We start from the raw sequence: 6,180 nt of genomic DNA, 5'->3' as shown, positions 1-6,180 counted from the left end.
AGCGATTGTATGAAAGGCATAAAAAAGGCAAAAAAGGCATTTATTTTCTCAAAATTGATTCCTTTAGAATTCTTTTTGATGTCATTTCTAATAACTACTAGATACTACTACCGCTTCGGAAAAAAAAGGCGCTCTGAGAGAGAAGAAGGGGCGCAAGAAACTCTCCCAGCATTCTTTTTTGCGCTCTTTTCAATAAAAATATACAATATTTTACAGTCATTTCTATCGCTATAAAATAATCACAATCTAGTCCCAGGCTGTCCGATCATTTAGATATTCAGCAGTGGAGTAATAGGATTTACGACAGAGCCATTTTTTATAAAATATTTAAATTTATTTATAGATAATGCCTGAACAGTGGCTGGGACTTTATTATAGAAGTGTATACATTTATCCTTAAAGCTATTATGTATCTTATGAAGCCCACTAGAATTAGTTACAAGCAATCCCTTATTTCTAGTGTTATAATAATGAAAATCACTATTAAGAGCAAAAAGGTGACGATTTTTGTGAACGTATATTAAATTTTCATAAATGTACTGACAATGAACAGTCATAATATTTAAATGTCAAATGTACTGCACATTGCTAGATTGATAGAATATGACGGCCATAATCTTTTAAAAAACGGACAAAGCCGACATCCACTTACCACATTATTCTTCATCGCCAATCGCTATACTGTTATTACTATCTACTATTTCAAACTCACTGCACGTTTCATACTAAACTAAATTTCAATTTTTACTAGGGCAGTCCCGCCGCTTATTACATAGTATTTACCTCCTCTTTGTGCTAATGCGAAGGGTGGCTGACTGTTACTACTTGTGAATCAAAATCAGTTACAGTAGCAATAGTTTTCTTTAGAGATATTTTTTCGCCAGCATGTTTTTAAAGCTAGTATTTAGTAAGTACATAGGGTTCAAACTGAAAATCAACTTTTTTTATAGAAGAGAGAACAATCGCCTGGGTCACCTGGTGTTAAGTGATCACCGCCGCCCACATTCTCTTGCAACACCAGAAGAATCACAAGAGCGTTGCCGGCCTTTTTAGTGTACGCGTTTATTTGAAGATACCCATGATGTATAGAACTGGAAACACCATTTTCCACTACCACTACCAATTTTCCTGGGTAGTAGGTATAAGTTTATGTTTTCTGCTCGTGCTTAATGTGATTATCGAAGAATATAATGTACATGAGCAAGATACAATAAATTAAAAAAACTTAGTCGAATCCTAAGAACTTCTATTCTAGTTGGACTCCAAAAATTACAATAATTGTAACTAGAATTAGATTAATTAATAAGATTGTAAAAAAATTCGCAATTATTTTTATACTTTTTAGTGCATATTATATCTTTTGTTTTGGAATAGTGTTTTTGAAGTCGGTTGTTTTTTTTGTTAATTTTTTTTATCGTTCATCAAGTCCGTTTATCAACCGATTTCAAAAGGAGGAGGTTTATGAGGTACATGTTTGTAATGATGTCAAAACAACAACTAATTAACTTCGGTTATGTCTCAAAAAAGCGTTTTCATTATGTCTGTTTGCATTTTTTTTGCGGCTGATCTCCGGATTGCTTAAAATATTAAAGTAATTTATGTCATAATAAATGACTCGGACCGATTTTATGTAAAAAAGTAAATGTAGGTTACTTCTTAGTTATTTTTATGAGAAGTTGGAGTTATAGTTTCAAGCAAAAATTTAAATGCCATTACAATTCTATTAAAAAATAACCTGCATCGGCCGGGAATCGAACCCGGGCCGCCCGCGTGGCAGGCGAGCATTCTACCACTGAACCACCGATGCTTGTGTTGGTAGGTTAATTTATGTAATAAATTTAAATACATGACGATGTTATTCAGTTGATTTTAACACTTGTGTATACATAAATCCACACACGGAGACATAATATGTACACATATACAAATATACTCATACACACGAGAGACATTACTCTGCACTCTGTATATTTGGCTCGAATTCTTAGAGATCCAGTGCTCCGAACCGCTCGATCACTCAGGGTTGCGTACAGTAGACGTTTCGTTGTATGTATTCTATCGAATGTATCACTGGCAATGTTCTTTTTACATTATATATTTTTTATATTATATAATTTTACCAGCTGACCCAGCAAACGTTGTATTGCCGATTTTAAAATCGCGATACAAAAGTAACTGTTGATCGTAGATGGGTGAAAATTTGAAGTTGTATGTATTTTTAATGCTGACTCATAATCAAACAAATTTAAAAAAAAATGTCAAAAAAATAAAATAGCGTGGACCACCCTTTACATTTGGGGGATGAAAAATAGATGTTGTCCGATTCACAGACCTACCCAATATGCACTCAAAATTTCATGAGCATCAGTCAAGCCGTTTCGAAGGAGTTTAACTACAAACACCGCGACATGAGAACTTTGTATATTAGATTATTTTCATTGCCAATGTTTATGGTATCAGTAGACTTGGGGAATTGGATATCTATTTTATTGAATAAATCTGGCTTCTACGGTATCTAGAGAATACCAGCATTGAGAAGTAAACTTCCCAACATAATGCTGACTAGACACCATTTTGGTTCTGTAATGTCCATAATATAATAGTTATTATTCATAAGATTACTGTATTTTTGAACTAAATAAACCTAGAAAATTTATTGAAGGAGGTGTTCATTTGCGGAAACCCATAATTATATAAATGATTTGAGTTTAAACAATTTGACACGTGTTTCGCCTCTACACGAGGCAACCTCAGGACGTGTTGTTTCGCCAAAATCTAGCACGAGACTCAAATTAACACTAAAGAAAACACAAATCATTTATATACCAAATAAACCTTTTAATTATTATTATTATTAATTTCAAAGTTCTGTTTAACCTGCTTCCTGCCGCTATTATCCCCAGACACCACCATCTGGATATCTTGCATTTTTCTACGATTTTCAAGGCACTTTCTTCGACGTACAATCAAACTATGGAATGGGATTGCTAGTGCAGTGTTTCCAGGACAATACCACATGGGTGCCTTCAAAAAAGGGCGTTCACTGTCCTTAAAAGCCGGTAAAAATAGTTATTCAAAAATGTTTTTATATATACAAACTAGCTGACCCAGCAAACGTTCTATTGCCGATATTAAAATCGCGATACAAAAATAGTTGAGTTGATCGTAGATGGGTGAAAATTTGAAGTTGTATGTATTTTTTAATGCTGACTCATGATCAAACAAATTAAAAAAAAAATGGCGTGGACCACCCTTAACATTTAGGGGGTTGAAAAATAGATGTTGTCCGATTCTCAGACCTACCCAATATGCACTGAAAATTTCATGAGAATCGGTCAAGCCGTTTCGTAAGACTTTAACTACAAACACCGCGACATGAGAATTTTATGTATTAGATATAATCATATACGGATTGATCACGTTCGACCACCTAGAAAGTCGTAAGGATTATATTATAAAGGCCATGTTACTTTTGCACCAACATAAGTAGGTAGGTACTCGGCAAATATCTTGGTTATATAATATTCAAGCAAATAAGCAAAGAAACAGTTGCGGTAATGTTATGAACATATTGATCATTAACACACATATATCTAATATATAAAATTCTCGTGTCATGGTGTTAAACTTTGAACTCCTCCGAAACGGCTTGACCGATTCTCATGAAATTTTGAGTGCATATTGAGTAGGTCTGAGAATCGGACAACATCTATTTTTCATCCCCCTAAATGTTAAGGGTAGTCCACACGAAATTTATTTATTTAATTTTTTTTACATTATTTTTTAAATCTGTTTGATTATGTTTGATATTTAAAAGTACATACAACTTCAAATTTTCACCTATCTACGATCAACAGTTACTTTTGTATCGCGATTTTTATATCGGCAATACAACGTTTGCTGGGTCAGCTAGTAATATATAAATATTAATGATGATATTGTAAAATTTGGAGTTTTCTATATTAATAAACGGATAGCGGTATTTTTTATGAAAATAAGGGATAGACGAGCAGGACGTTCAGTCGATGGTAATTACCATTACCATCGACTGAACGCCCTGCCCATACAATCAGTGCCGCTCAGGATTATTAAAAACCCAAAAATTCTGATTGAGTACAACTGCTCTCGTCACCTTGACACATGAGATGTCATGTCTCATTTGCCCAGTAATTTTACTAGCTACGGCGCCCTCCAGACCGAAACATAGTAATGCTTACACATGCCTATCTCTGCCGTGAAGCAAAAAGGCGCCGTACCCATAATCTAGCCGGCATCCGGTGCAAACGAGCCTCCCACTGGTAAAGTTCGTTCGGTTCGGCTATACTACGATGAACCGATAACCGATCGGAACACTTGACTTATTATTACTTTACGACGCTGTACATGAAATATCCCACCATATGTGTCTGCAGCCTAACTCATAAACCACTAAAATGGCGCAGTCAAACAATCGGCGGGTGGATTGTAGGGTTCGGTCGTTGGCGCGACTCGCGTCGGAAAACAAATGAATAGTATGTAAATGAACCGGTGATTAGTGCACGCTCCTGATCGAATTATGGATTAACGAGTCAGCGAGGTTTTGATCCCGGTGCATATTCAAATATCGAACGTGATTAATATTTGTGTGAGAGGATTATAAATCAATTATCGTAAATGTGATTATTTTTTTGGTCCATCTTATAAGCTTTCAGCAGCTTTGGATGCGCCACTATTATTTCTTTATTTTGGCAATTTATAGCGCCGAAGATTTCTGTAGATATAGAAATACCATACACAACAGACGGATGTCATCTGAGAGGCGAAATGTATGACAGTTGTCTCTTGCGTCGCCAAACGGCTGTTCCCAATATTCAGTCTATCTCCGGTTGTGGCTTACTTGAGATAAAAAATCATAAATATTGTGGACTTTTCTGTCCCAATAAGCTTATCGACGGTAACTCACCTTATCCGTACACGCCGCCTGTCAATGGGACGACGAATAGCTTACCAGCAATAGAAGTTTGTATGGAAATTGCAATTCACGCGTCCCAATATAAGGCGATAAGAATGACTTATCATCGAGCAACATAGTTTTCACGCATAACCGCAATATACGCATATATATAAGCTTAATATTTTAAGCAAATTCTTTAAAAGACCTAATCGTTAAGTTCTCGGTGTAACGCCAAGCAAAATCCCATTTTCTACACAAGCTAAGAGGAAGTAACACGCACCTTAGCACCAGGAGTTCCTAGAGGACTAAGTGGGGTCCCCAGCTGCAGACCATCGCGCCTATGAATCTCAGAGTACGTCGGCCTATTATTTAGCAGTAACTGATTGAAATTTGAATACTATATGTTAATATATACGCTATATATACGCTAATACAAGCTTATTGGTTGAAATATCTACAAAGTGTGTTATTATTGTTGGAACTATACTGATAAATATTTGTGTGAGAGGATTATAAATCAATTATCGCAAATGTGATTATTTTTGGGTCCATCTTATAAGCTTTCAGCAGCTTATTGGCACGGACTAGTAAAAATAATAAGGAATCAGTGTCACCTTACATAACAGTGTAGCACCAAAACAAGCCGGTAAACGTGTAAATACATAACCCCACACACACACTTACATTACTACAGGCCGATAGGCGGCCTTTATGAGAATTGTCATTGTCTTTGACAGATCAGTTTGTCTCAATAAAATATTTTAAAAATGCCGTCGTGCGTTGTGTAATTAAGATACTTTATAAGTATTTGTGGCCATATATGATTATTTAAGGGAGAAAAAATTGTGTAACTAGTATCCCCCGTAACCGCACACACACTAGCATAACGGTGCTTCTTTTTTTACTCGTCCTTGCTTATTGGTTGTGATTTCTACAAACTGTGTGATTATTATTGTAACCATAGTGATAAATATTTATGTGAGAGGATTATAAATCAATTATCGTAAATGTCATTATTTTTTAGGTCCACCTTATAAGCTTTCAGAAGCTTATTGATGGAAATTTGTACAAATTGTGTTATTATTGTTGTAACCATTTATATGCGAGGATTATAAATCAATTATCGTAAACTTAGATTAAGTATTGATCTCCGCTGCGCAACAACTAAATACTGTACTACTTAAGAACAATAGCTTTTTTATTACAGCAACTATTAGATGCTTGTGTGCGTGGCATCTGGATACTCA

General features: G+C 35.2%; 1 non-coding gene across 1 annotated transcript; it reads right to left on the bottom strand.

Moving 5' to 3' along the window:
* Positions 1–1,736: 1,736 nt before the first annotated feature.
* Positions 1,737–1,807, bottom strand: Trnag-gcc (transfer RNA glycine (anticodon GCC)). The gene has a single exon. It is a non-coding gene; the product is annotated as a tRNA-Gly (tRNA).
* Between the last annotated feature and the right edge of the window lie 4,373 nt (positions 1,808–6,180).

Source organism: Leptidea sinapis, chromosome 17 (assembly GCF_905404315.1).
Source record: "Leptidea sinapis chromosome 17, ilLepSina1.1, whole genome shotgun sequence".
NCBI lineage: Eukaryota > Metazoa > Arthropoda > Insecta > Lepidoptera > Pieridae > Leptidea > Leptidea sinapis.
The sequence above is the reverse complement of the archived record's forward strand: the minus strand, read 5'-3'. Positions and strand labels throughout refer to the sequence as shown.